Raw genomic sequence first — 14,471 nt, 5'->3', positions numbered from 1 at the left:
TATAGTTCATTGATTTAAAGTGAAAAATCCATTAGCTTTTCATATATTCAGAGTTGTGCAACCATCACCCCCATAAATTTTAGAATTTTAGTATTACCCTGAAAGAAATCCCATACCCACTAGTACTCACTTCCCATTTTGCCCCAATCTTCCCATTCATGGACAATCATTAAACACTTTCTCAATAGATTTGCCTATTACTGACAATTTATATAAATGGAATTACATACATATATCTGTGTGTATGTGTCTATATATGTACACATATATGTGTGCGTGTGTGTGTGTATGAGCATACCACATTTTGTTTATCCATTTGTCAGTTGATGGACATTTGGGTTGTTTTCACTTTGAGGCTATCATGAATACTGCTGCTATGGATATTTATGTAGAAGCTTTTGTAAAGACATATATTTTCATATCTCTTAGGTATATTCCTAGGAGTAGAGTTACTGAGCAATGGATAACTCTATGTTTAACCTTTTAAGAAATGGCCAGACTGTTTTTTTTATTTTATCATTTTGCATTCTCACCAGCAATGAATGAGTGTTCTAATTTTCCACATACCTGCCACCACTTGTTATTACCTGACTTTTACAAATTAAATCCATCCTAGTGGGCATGTGGAGGTATTTCATTGTGGTTTTCAATGTATCCTGTGTTTCCCTGTTAGATAATAATGCTGAGCATGTTTTATCTGTGTTTGTGTATCATCTTTGGAGAACTGTATATTCCATTTCTTAATTTTTTTATTGGTTTATATCTTTTATAACTCTTATAATTATAAGAGTTCAGGCTGGGCATGGTGGCTCAGCTTGTAATCCTAGCACTTTGGGAGGTCAAAGTAGGGGGATTGCAAGAGTCCAGGAGTTTAAGACTAGCCTGGGAAACATGGTGAGACCTCATGTCTACTAAAAATTTTAAAAATTAACCAAGTTTGGTGGTGCACATCTGTAATCCCAGCTACTTGAGAGGCTGAGACAGGAGGATTGCTTCAACCCAGAAGTTTGAGGTTACAATATGCTATATCATGCCATTGCACCCCCACCTGGATGACAAAGCAAATCCTTTTTTTTTTTTTTTTAAGAAGGTTGTTTTACATTAGAAATGCAAGCCACTTATCAATGCAATATTTTCTTCCATTATGTGGGTTGTCCTTTCACATACTTGATAGTACCCTTTAAAAACCAAATATTTTAATTTTGATGAAATATTTATCTATATTTTTTGTTGTTTGTGTTTTAAACATCATATTTAAACAGAAGGCTTTACCTAACCCAAGTCACAAATATTTACTCATATTTAATTCCTTTAATAATATTTTTAATATTTTTTAAAGTTACTTCTCAGTGGTTACTTTAGGGCTTACCATGTATATCTTACCTTACCAGAATCTTCTTTAGATATATACTATTAATAACTCTACTCAAATTAGATATAGAGTTGTGACTCCTATGTAGCTCTTTCCCCCTCCTCCTTTTTTTAGTGCTATTTTTGCCACACATATGATATATACATATGTTAGAAAGCCAACAATACATTTTTCTATTTATTATTTTGCATTATGTGTTCTAAGAGGCTGACAGAATGAAAAAGAGCTAGTTTTTATTTATGTAGTTTGTTAAGTTATATTACTTTTATTTTTCTTATTTGTTCTTTCTTGATGTCTTCATTTTTTTCCATAGATTCAAGTTACCATGTGCTGTGATTTCTTTAATAAATGTGGGTCCCCCCTTCCAACTTCTTTGTGCTATAATTGCCAAATAGGTTACATTTTCACATATAGACCAATAACACTATTATGTACATTTTGTTTTATATGATTTTTAGACCCATTAAGAGAAAGAAGGAGAAATAGGTAGTTTTTACAATCTTTTATGACTACCTACATAATTGCTTTTACTGGAGCACTTCATTTTTTTTTACATGGCTTGAATTACTGTCTGGTGTCACTTGCTTTTAGCTTGAAAGGACTTCTCTTCTAATTTCTTGCAATGCAGGCTTCTAGCAAAAATTTTTTAGGTTTTGCCTATCTTAGAATATCTTTATTTTGCTTTCACTTTTCAGAGTCTTGCTGGATATAAGATCCTTAGTGATTTTTTTTTTTTTAGCAATTATAATATGGTATCCTACTTCCTCTAACCTTAATAGTTTCTAATCAGATGTCAGTTGTTAATATTATTATTCTCTTGTATGTGATGAGTTGTTTTTCTCTTATAGCTTTCAGGATATTCTGTTTATCTTTGACTTTTATCATTTTCTCTATGATGTGTCTGTGTATGGATCTTTTCCATTTATCTTAGGGGGAATTCCTTGAGATTCTTGAGGTATAGATTAATGATTTTCAGCAAACTTAGGTAGTCTTTGATTATTTTCTCTAAACTTTCCTCTTTCCACTCTAACTCTACTAACAAACATGGTGATGGCAAGCTTAGTGTTGTCCCACATTTCTCATTTCTCTTTATTATTTTTTCACTTTTCTTCATTAATTTTTCTCTGTGTTCTTCTGGTTACATCATCTCTCTCTACCTGTTCTTTAAGCTTGTTGATTCTTCTGGCAGTTTAAACTACTGTTGAGCCCCTTGAGTAAATTTTTCATTTTAGCTGTACTTTTCAACTTCAAAATTTCTATTGGTTCTTTTTATATTTTTTCTCTTTCTTGATATTCTCTATTTGTTGAGACATTATCATGTTTTTCTTCTTTAATCATGATTTGCTTTAATTCTTTGAGCATGTTTGTAATAGCTGCTTTGAAGTCTGTGTCTGTTAAGTCTGACATATGGACCTTCTCATGGTAATTTCTGAATGTTTCTCCTCACTCCCCTCTTCACCCCCAGTCACGAGTCATACTTTTTTGTTTCTTTGCATGTCTCATAATTTTTGATATTTTAGATAATGCAGTGTAAAAGCTGTAAATACCGACCTTCCACACTCCCCATACCAGATTACTGTTGTCTTTAGCAACTTGGCTGGACTATTTTAGTGAGGTCTATATCTCTAGCAGTATGAAGCCTCTGATGCTGCTCCTCAGAAAGCACAGCCTTGGGCATGTGCACGGTTGCCCTGCTCTGATAGTAATTTCAACAGTCTCTCTTTGTCTTTTTCCCTGGTCTCTCTTAACTATCTTCTTCTTTAGGTATCACACTCAGTTGCTAGCTTCTATTTATTGCTATCTGATTACCCTATAGTTTTCAACAATTCCCTGGTGCTGCTTCAGTCTAATCCAATTAAATTTGAGTGTCTTTGAAGGGATACTTTTTGAGGCCAGACTTGGAGGTTAGTTCTGAACCTGAAGAGTACTCTTTTTAGCTGTTTCTGTTCCTGGTTCTCTCTGATAAACTAGCTGGCCTTATATAATATTTGGTTTGTTCTCATGGAACTACCAGTCCCCTTTATTTCTTACCATCAAAATCTCATGGTTTCCAAAAGTGTCCTTAGCCTTGAACTCGCCCTTCATCTGTTCTAAATAAAGTCAGTTCCCTGGGGAGAGCTTTAGGGCCTCCTATTATTATGGCTGCTTCTCCCTGCTGGACAAAATCTCTAAATTTCTTCAACAGGATGGAGTTATAGCCCTGTTTTATGAGCAGGCCACCCAGCAGGGACAGCGACATCTAGTCTTCTCAACTTACTTCTCAGGACTGAAGTTTTACCCTGCAAGTGATCTTGGGTGAGCTAGATTGGGGCCTCAGTTATTCTTGGCCTGTCACCCTTGGGATAGAGCCTTCACCCTGAGAGGGGCTTGGGTGAAGAAAGCCATTTTCCAACCTCTTGACCCCACTCACCTAGAATATAGCCTGTATAGCACAAAATTGAAGGGGATAAGAAGTGCTGGTTTCCCGCCCTACTTGAGGAGATACCATAGCTCTCAACTGGGAGCACAGGGAAGGAATCTTGAGTTTTTGGCTATACTGACTTAGAATGAAGCTTCCATCACGTTGAACTGACAAACTGAGTCCTACAAAATAATTTCCATTAATAATTTTTCTGTGTTACAATTAATAGGGTGACAATATCTCTTTTATAATTTTTTACCAGAATATGACATTTTTATTTATATTACATTATTACTGATATTGAAAATGTTTTCATTTCTCAATACTGATTAGTTATTTGTGCATATCTATTGAAACCACTGAGGCTTTTCTTATTTTTATAAGGTATTATATGATATAATAAAGATGAAAGTGACAAATATTTCCTAAGTACTATTACTTGTTTTTCATTCTTTTCTTTGAACACATTTTTGACTAAGTAAGTTGTATGCAATCACATTTGTTAAGGAGAGCATCTATTTGATTTTTTTAGATGGGCGAAAAGAGGTCCATAATGACTTATCTTAGAGGTCATAGTTCTGAAAGCTGTCAGTTGATTTTGAGCTATGAGGCACTTCCTGGTGAATGGCTACCCCATAATGGCTGTAGCAGCAATGTCTAAACTGAGATGCATGGGGCTGGTCAATCCTCTCATGAACATCACATCTCATCAGTTCACTCTGTCTGGGAAGCTCTCTACCAAGGACCTATGCTCAGGGTCCATTCCAGTGGGCTGGGCAGATCAGCTCTCTCCATTACTTCATTACTGTTATTTATTTATTTATTTCCCCAAACACATTGAGAGCCATGATATTCTATATTGTAGACTTCATTTTCTTCTTCATCTTGGAGGCACATCTTTCCACCCCCTCAATGGTGTGATCTGGGAGAAACTAACTAGATAATGTAAAGAAAAGCATGTTTCTCAATTCTAATTCTTTCATTCATGTGATTGAATGAGAACACATCCATTCATCTTGACTAAGGTAATTCGTCCTGCACGGCGACTATCTCTCAGCTATTCCTCTGAGTAGGAGGGCACCAGCATGTGCCCTCTAAAATGTGCAGTTCACTGTCAGTTAAGAATCTTAATTGGCTGCACTCTGGGCTCTGGAGAGACAGCATTCAGGCACTTGAGAGCTGGTCGTGCATTGAGCAACTCTGTGCCTCATTGAGAAAAGATAACTAAGCCTTGGCCAAGGAGATCCTAAGAAGCTGAGAGGCAAAATGTCATTATATGCATTCTTTGTGCAAAGTTTTCAGGAGGAACACAAGAAGAAGCACCCAGATGCTTCAGTCAGTTTCTTACAGTTTTCAAAGAAGTGCTCAGATAGGGAGAAGACTACATCTGCTAACAAAAAAAGAATATTTCCAGATATGTCAAAGATAAACAATAGCTGATAAGAAAAAGAAATGAAAACCTATAGCCCTCTTAAAGGGGAGACAAAAAAAAAAAAAAAAAGTTCACGGATTCCAACGTACTGAGAAGGCCTCCTTCAGCCTTTTTCTTGTTCTGTTCTGAGTACTGCCCCAAAGCAAAAGGAGAACATCACGGCCTATCCGTTGAAGATGTTGTGAAGAAACAGAGACGTGGAATGACCCCGCTGGAGATGACATGTATGCTTATGAAAAGAAGGCTGCAAGGCTGAAATAAAAATATGAAAATATATTGCTGCACATGGAGCTACAGGAAAGCCTGATCCAGCATAAAAAAAAAGTCATCAGGGCTGCAAAAAGCAAGATACAGTAAGAAGAAGATGAAGAGGATGAGAAGGAAGATGATGATGAATGAGTTGGTTCTGGCATGGTTTTATTTCTTGTCTAGAAATAACTTAACCCTCCTGTACACAACTCATCCCTTTTAAAGAAAAAAATTAACATGTGATTCTCTGTAAGATTTATTTTCAAACTGCACAGTGTCTTTATTTTGCATAGTTAACACACTACCAAATGTATCTTTAGATAGCTCTGTCCTAGTGGTGATTTCAGTAGACACTAACCTTGCCTGCTACAGTATGGGAATTGTAAATTGTCATGGAAATTTAAAGCAAATTCTTGGTGCACAACACAAATTAATTATATACAGGGATGGGGACTTTTATATCCCCAGTTGTCTCAGATGCACTGAAGTAATTATATGAAAGTAATCCTTCTGTTAAATGAATACTACTCTGTAGTTCCAAAAAAAACCAAACAACAACAGCAACAACAACAACAAAAAACAGGTGTAGGTGTTTTGTTGACATTTTGAATGCTTCTAAGTAAATATAGGCTTTTTTATTTTTAAAAAATCTTCATTCTCATGGTTTTCTCAGACAACATTTTCAACCTATTTAAATGCCTCCTATAAATATCTGTTGTTTTCCTTTAAAAGGGTAGCCATAATTAGTTGAACTTCCCAGATTTTCTAGCCTATGGGCTACAAGAAATAATGGGTGGCATAAATTCTCAGGTAACCAGAAAAAAAAAAATTAAATTCAATTCCAAGGTGGCTGGGAGTTGAAAGCATAATATGCAAGTCCATATGTCAACTCTAACTGATCTAACTAGCAACATCACAAAACTACAGAGTGAGAATACACCAGGATGGCTGTGGAGACAGGTAACTACCAATGGGTAACCCCTGCCTTACCAATCAAAATCCAAACAGGAAAATAAAAACATAGGCATATACCCTGCAAGTTTCCAAATTTGTATTAATTTTAAACAGGAATAGACAACTGATATTATTTTCTTAAAATACCTGGCTGGTAGTAGTTTTAATAGAAAATACTGACCAAAGTAAATAATAGTCCAGTTCATTTGGGAAAAGAATCAACATCTATCAGATAATAATTTTGCCCTATGCTCTGAAATAATATGGAATCATATTAATTTAGTCCAGAAATAAGTTGAAATTATGTGTTACTTCCCATTCTCCCTAAATGTATACCATGGACTATAATAACTTGCCATTTTTTCCTTCTGCCCTGAAAGCAAATCTTTCTAACTGAAAGCTCAGGAATCATATAACCTATATTTTATTGGCCGGGGGGGAGGGGTGTCTTAAAAATGAAAATTCCAAACTGGCATTTTCTCTAGAATGCAGCTCGGGCTCACTTTTCAGATGTGACCTTATCCTGAACTTCTCTGAAATAGCACAGTCAACTGAGTATATTTGTACAACCCTATCATTTTACTGGAATTTGAATATATCTATTTCTATATGTATATCTGCATATATCTATATCTGCATATATCTATGTCTACAGAGAGAGGAGAGAGAGAGAGAAAAGCGGGGGTGGGGGGAAGACCCCAGTATTATCAGGGAAATGATACTCCAAAATTTCAGGTAATGAAAACCTCTTCATATGAAAATCTGAATGTACTTTGTTACTAATGGAAAATATTTTGCCCACTGTTATCTGCCCCTGTGTGAGTCTTCCCATGATAAGCAAAAACCTTGGAAGATCAAAAAATATAAAACGTAGAAGCTAATATTTAAATCCCTAGAGTATGTTGCTAGCCTACATCCATTTTGGGTAGGCAAAAAAAAAGTGAATTGCCCATTTTGTCTCAGGGAATTGCTATGGCCACAGTTAGCAGGAGAAACAGAAATTCACATTGCAGCATTTTTCCTCAGTGAATTTTACAAAATGATGATGTGACAAAGGTCCCACCCAGTAGCACCACAACACACCATGCCATGCCAACACATTCTTACCAGAGTGTTATTCTCAATGGCTCAGAGGGAAAAAAAAAATAGAAATTCCTCTTAGCAAGAATATGAGCCAGCAGGCCCCAGCCAAGTGAAGAAAGTTTATGTTTAAAAGGTTCAATGTTTTTAGAAAAGTGGTTTCATGGGCCTTATTATACATTCAATTTATTTTGCTACTGATATTTTTAAGTAAATATTTCACAGATTTAATTTATAAATCCAACTTTTGACAAGTCTGACCAAAATATAAACATAATTTTTTTAATATTAAGGCCTCCAAATGGGAAACATGTCCATCTTTGGTTATGAATATTCATAGCCTGAAAGTATCCTATACAGAATACTATTTAGCAAGCGCCCTTGGCCCACACATCTGTGCTGTATTGTGTTTTCCTGAACAAATCAACTCATATAAAAATGTATGTAAGGAAGACATATTACCCTTTTTAAAAGTTCATTCATCCATGATGAAGCTGTTAAAAGTAGTTCAAGTTAACAATAAAGAACAAGGGATAATTGTGTGCATCTATCTATGTGGTGAGAAGACCCAGACATGGTAGTGAGGTTAGAATGCTGGAGACCCAGACACCAGACAGACCACAAAAATATCCTCTGGGGACTTATTTGAGTAGAAATAAAGAGTAGGAGAGCTACACAGATGTGCCAAAGACTCATGGTAAACAGCTGGCAGAGATTCCATTCAGTGAAGAAAGTACGGTGCTAGAGAGTGCTGGGGTTAGAAGAGGAGGGGTGTGGCAGGACATGGGAATGTTGCTGGAAAAGAACGAGCAGCCCCAACACAGAGAAGTTAAGGAAGATACCTGGGAAGTCAGGACACAGGAGGTGCAGCTGTAGCATGTACCAGGGGAGGTGTGTTCAGGAGTGAATCTCTGGCACTTGTGTGGGTCCTGGTTCTGGAGAAACTGAGATATTGGAGAGGCTTACAAAGCAAGAATTGCAGCACAAGTGACCCTCCTTCTGACCTGAAAAGGATTCTCAAAACAGGAAGGGGGCAATTCTCCCTTGGCAGTACATATCAGAAACTGATCAGAGTAAAGGCAGTCCATTCGCAAATTACATAATTCTACCCCATCCAGCCTCCATTCTACCATAATATGCCACTTTTACTAATAGAAAAGCATCTTGTGAAGGAATGTTGGAATGCTGAAACTAAAAAATGGTAGAATGCTGAAAATCATTGAAATAGGAGCTTCGTCATAAAAGAACCAAGTTAGGGAGCCTACTTCATGAGTGCAATGTCAGGAATAGATTTGAATTTAGGTCAATCGTGATACTGAGCTGTGAGTACCAGGCAGCTGAATATTACAGGAAAAGCATGCACTTTAGAGTCAGAGTGACCAGGGTTCAATTCCCAAGCCATTGCATACCATAGGCATGTTTTTACATTCACTTACTCTCATTTTTCTACTGTAAATACTCGTGACCATATTATTTTTTAAAAAATACAGAGCACATTAGCTATACTTTAGCTCTTCAGTGACTTACAATATTCCCCCCACTACCTCCATTAAAATCTGTCCCTTCCCATCCAGCTGGAAAATGGAGGGCAATATCTCTCCAATATAATTTTCTAGGGCAGAGACTCAGAGGGTGCCAGAGAAGGAACAATAGAAAGTGAAAAAGAATAAATTGAGAGTTGAGTAGGGAAGTAAGGATCATGAATATGAGCTCTTGGTGAGGCAGAGGAGGAAGGCTGAGGAGAACTTGGGGCCACCTGGTGTAAAACCCAAGAAGCAACCGCTCTGTGCATGTCCAGAGGTGTTTGTGTTCAACACTCCCTTTGTGTTATTAGGTTCCTGGCCACCACTTGCCATCTGTGACAATGGTCTTTTTATTCCTCCCCTCTTTGGCTCTGAAAAATTAACTATAGTTGTAAACATAAAAACCCAGAAATATATAATTATAAATCAAGTTAAGTGCTAAGTAAAAAAAAAAAAAATAGAGAATGAAATGAGAAAGTATAATAGGGGCCTATTTTAAGTATAGGGGGTTGGATTTGAGAGTTGGTGAAGTAGAATAAGTAGAAGGTAAACATGTAGAAAGTAGGAAAAGGGGGGTTTCTAGGCAGAGGGAGGTGCAAAAGTTTCATTTTAGCATCACTTGTGTTATAACTCTAGAAGTGGTCATTGGTATCTATCACTGTTATCCAGAAACCAGCTGGGTTTCAAAATCAAATGATCTATGAATGATTTGATGCTTATAAATGGAAACAACAACAACACTTAAATTCCTAAAGAATGTGACTAAATCAGCAATATAAAATAAAAAATTAAAATCAGTAGTAATGACATGGCTCTAGCCATTTCCATTTTGACCCATAATGGCACTTTTCCCAGTTCCCAACAGAGATCAAGGGGAAATAAAAGCTTAGAAATCTCAGAAAAGTTCCAGGTTGTCTTCCCCACAATTCTCCAAGCTGCCACCAATGTTTAAGAAACTTAGACTCTCTCACATGCTTCCAGAAAAGTTCTATAAACCTCCTACAGACTAGCTTCCATGTGGTCCATGGACTAGGACTCTTGACATCTTTCATTTTTTTTCTTTCTCTGTCTATGCAACCTAAAGATGCAGCTCTCCTGCGTTCTCACCTCCATTCCTGCCGGGGCTCGCCAGGAACTGATAGGCACCAAAGCGGAGGGGGTTAGGTATTGCCAGCCTGCCATAGCTGTCTTGAGAGAATTGATTTCTTACTTCAAGGGCTCCACTTACTGCACCAACAGTAATTGCTGTCATTTCCAGAAGCTTCTGGCACTATTTCTCATCATTGCTAGGAACGCTTGAAAGTTTATGGTCTCACTGTTTCACAAAAGTTACACTGTAAATTAGACTAGGTTTCACTTTTTTTCTTTAGCACTGAATGAGGATTTAGTCCTGAGTTCTTCACACATCTGGCAGAAAGACAAGCCCAAATGATCAGCATAGTAAGTGTAAACAAGATGATGCTTTACATATTATTATAGGTTTTTCCTTTTGCCTTTCTGAATACAAAATCCATTTACCAAAAGCATATATTAGCCTTAGGGGACATTTGGATATATATATTTTTTATCTTTTTTTTTTTTTTTTTTTTTTTGAGACGGAGTTTCGCTCGTTACCCAGGCTGGAGTGCAATGGCGCGATCTCGGCTCACCGCAACCTCCGCCTCCTGGGTTCAGGCAATTCTCCTGCCTCAGCCTCCTAAGTAGCTGGGATTATAGGCACGCGCCACCATGCCCAGCTAATTTTTTTTTTTGTATTTTTAGTAGAGACGGGGTTTCACCATGTTGACCAGGTTGGTCTCGATCTCTCGACCTTGTGATCCACCCGCCTTGGCCTCCCAAAGTGCTGGGATTACAGGCTTGAGCCACTGTGCCCGGCCTTATCTTTATACTAAATTAAAACTTTATTGAATAAAGAACACTCTCCAGAACACACGATTTGATGATGGTATAGATCTACATTTACATGCAATGAAGCTGAACATGACAGTAGTTTAACATGGAATGTCAAACAAATTAGTATTTTTCATTGTACAAAACTGTTTAGCTGACATGCAAGATGAAAAGTGTCATACTCAGCATTTTCAGTAATCATCTGTGATGAGTTTTAAAAAAGGCATTTGGAGAAACTGGTAGACGTCTTCAACATACAGTTCAAATAAATTAGTTATATGCGTACTACTGAATCCTCTTTAAACTTCTCTTGCATTCCCAGTAAAATCTTAGTGCAAATATCAGATTTGCTGGTCATGCCAAAAGACTGTCAAATTCATAATAGAATACAAGTTCTGAATTACTGTGTATTAAGGGCAAACCCAAGAATACCAGTTACTGCAAAATTCATTTAGGCACACTTAATAGTCCACTCTAAGCATTTTTTTCTAAGTCTCCCACATTAACGACTAAAGCCTGTTTACGGTACTAAAATTCTATCATTCAAGCATCAATGATTAAATTTCAGAAAAAGAAAATCGTTCATTTCAGTAATAGAATCATAATGAACAAAACCAGTATCCATAATAGGATACATGGGGAAAAACATTTTAGGAAAAAAAAAGTGTGCTTTACTTGCCACAGCAGAAATTATATAATGTAAACATCACATTGGCCCACACCACAAAAATCCATGAGAAAAGTTCACATTTGAACACTGTATGTGCATTATTTTCAAATCTGCGTTTGTAAGTTTATACTGTATCTGCTTGTACCAATACATGACAACAAAACACTCTTCCACACGCATACACATACAAGTGATTGCTAAACATTAAGCATGGCTTGATTCCCTGCCTTTAGCTCAAAAAAGAAAAAAATGTTACATTACATCACAACTGTCTTAAAAATGTTTACAGAAACCATTAAATGAATGTGAGTAGTAGCGGAGGAATGATGAAAAAGTGATGGTAATGATATGGTGCAAGTAGATGGAAAAAGAATTTAGGTATAATGCTGAAATTTGCAAATGCATGGAAAGTCTTATTCTGTGGGCCTTATCTGAATTTTAAACTGATACCAAGAATAAAAAAATATATAGTAGCACGAGTCCATTGATACCTGGAGGGTCCGGCCTAGAAAGCTTACCTTCAAAGTGCAAATTCTAACAATGGAATGTTTTAGCAAGGACTTAAGGACAATCCTTTGTCTTTTTCTTGTTGAAAAGACCAAAGGTGTTCAGGAAGTATTTATTCCTAGGTAAAATTATTTCAGTTTCTTGGTAAAACAAAAATATTTAGTCACAATTACCACCCCCTCATTCACATACACAGAGCCATTCTTAGGAGTGTTTGTGGGAAGAAAAAGCCCTTATCTACGTAACACCTAATGGCACTCTTATTTATAATCTAAGTTCTTTGAATCCACTACTTTAAATACCAACATGCACCTCTCTTGTCCTCTCCCTCTCCACCCATCTACCCCAAACGCCCCCAACGAACCTAGGTATTCTAATGTCTTTGTGTTTTCTCAGCCTCATGAATAAGGCTGTTGAGTACCACCTCCACTGGACCAAAATTAACACCTGGTGCACTTTCTACAGCACCTCTTTTCTTCTCCGCAATTGAGTGGAATCGATGCTTTCAAGCCTGCATCTAGATCTCCAGGTCATCAGGCCGAGGTCTGCTGCTGGCACGGCTGCTGGCTCTGCTTGAAGGTCGCTGGTCCGCAATGGCTAGTAGCTGTAGTTTGTGTCCAGCAGCTAGTTTTTTAGAATTCTGGTTATCATCGGGGAAATCAAAAGGCTGTGCATGACAGTTAGAGATGGTGCTTCCCACTGCCCCATTCGATTTTGTTCTGCACTGTAATTAGCCCAGTTTTGTTCGCTTGCTTGCTTGTTGTAATTGCGGCAAGAAGAATTGTTTCTGTCGCCAGTAACCAGCTTGTACCCAGGAGGAGCATGGGTGAGAGGGGAGCGGTTTGTGAGGAGCAGCCATTGAAATAAGCGTATTTTGGAGACCCACAGTCTTTGGCGGGGCTCAGTGGGCCAGTGGTGGCATGGTAAGTGTCGCTCTTTCTCTTAACTCGATCCTTAATGCCCTTGAAGAAAACATAGAAGAGTTCAATGATACTCAAGGCAAGAGACACCAAGGACACCACCGGCATGAAGATGATGAAGATGGTTTTCTCTGTGGGGCGAGAGAGGAAGCAGTCCACCTGATGTGGGCAGGGATCTCTTTTGCAAGTGTAAACAGCACTCAAGCTGAATCCATAGATGTACCACTGGATCAGCAGGAAGGCCACCTCGAAGACAGACTTGAAGAGGATACTGATGATGTAGGTTCGCAGCAACCCTCCTGGCATCTTCACCTTGCCATGCTCTTCAATACCATACTTGAACTTCTTGATCTCAATCTGCTTCAAGTGCATCTCCACCTTGACACCTTCAGTTTGGGCAACCTTGACTTCCTCCCCTTTCTTGTTCAGTTTCTCTTCCTTTCGCATCACATAGAAGACATGAGCCAGATACAAGAGTATAGGTACAGACACAGATATGATCTGCAGGACCCAGAAGCGCACATGAGAGATTGGGAAAGACTTACCATAGCAGACGTTTTCACAACCAGGTTGCTGAGTGTTACAACGAAAAGCCGACTGCTTATCTCCCCAGGCTGACTCAATCTCTGTCCCCAGTAGCAGGATTTGGAAAATGAAAAGTACTGATAGCCACACCTTCCCTCTGGTGGTGGAGTAGGCTTGAACCTTGTCAAGGAGTTTGCCTAAGGCACTCCAGTCACCCATGTTGCCTGGGCACCACTCTTTTGCTTAAAAGAAGTGAAGTCACGCCAAGTGATTGAACTCCTTGGAGGACGAAGTAAAAAGAAAAGGCCAGTTCAGGCACTGAGACTTGTCTATTTAAAGTTTAAAACTCTGCTGCTGTTTGGTACTTTCCTTATGCCTTCCCCCTGATGAAAGAAAAGTCGACATTTGGATATTATAAAAAGAAAAGCAAAGTAATACTCAGCCTCTAAGATCATAACAGGCTGTTGTTAAGAGCAGAGAATTTTCAGATTCCGTGGAGGGTTTATTCCCCTTTTAGGTGATAAAAGGTAAGCGTAGGAACACACTGTGGTGTGGAAAACATGTTTCATCTGGGTTAATTGAATGTAAAGAGAAGATGTGATTTGAGAGAAATGAAATCCTCAGCACTTTTCAGGTCTAGGAATTTGTGGGAAGGAGAAAAGAAGAGAAAAATGAGTGTGAGACAGATATTCTCTCTAAGAAGAAGAGAGAACATTTCAGAAGGGTGAGGAAAACACTGATGGCAGAGAAAAGCTATGCCTGTTCCACATAAAGGCCTCCAGAAAGAGGCTGCCTCTGAAAAATCCCCCAGTCACAAAGCTGGGATGTGGCCACGCACCTGGGTGCCATGTGGCAGTCAGATGGAGGAATGCCTCGGAGGTTAATTTTCTGGAACCCCTCTGAGTTTTAAAGCAACTGAGACTGTGGCTGGGAGCTTGTCACACTAGT

The 14,471-nt window shown here is 38.1% G+C and overlaps 1 protein-coding gene and 1 pseudogene across 2 annotated transcripts in view; one reads left to right on the top strand and one right to left on the bottom strand.

Moving 5' to 3' along the window:
* ANGPT1 (angiopoietin 1) overlaps positions 1-14,471 on the top strand; it is a 431,361-nt gene that overhangs the window by 308,146 nt on the left and 108,744 nt on the right. The gene's annotated exons all lie outside the window — the stretch shown is intronic.
* Positions 12,558-13,916, bottom strand: LOC101040517 (gap junction alpha-1 protein-like; annotated as a pseudogene).

Source organism: Saimiri boliviensis, chromosome 15, assembly GCF_048565385.1.
Source record: "Saimiri boliviensis isolate mSaiBol1 chromosome 15, mSaiBol1.pri, whole genome shotgun sequence".
In the NCBI taxonomy this organism is placed as follows: Eukaryota; Metazoa; Chordata; class Mammalia; order Primates; family Cebidae; genus Saimiri; species Saimiri boliviensis.
The sequence above is the reverse complement of the archived record's forward strand: the minus strand, read 5'-3'. Positions and strand labels throughout refer to the sequence as shown.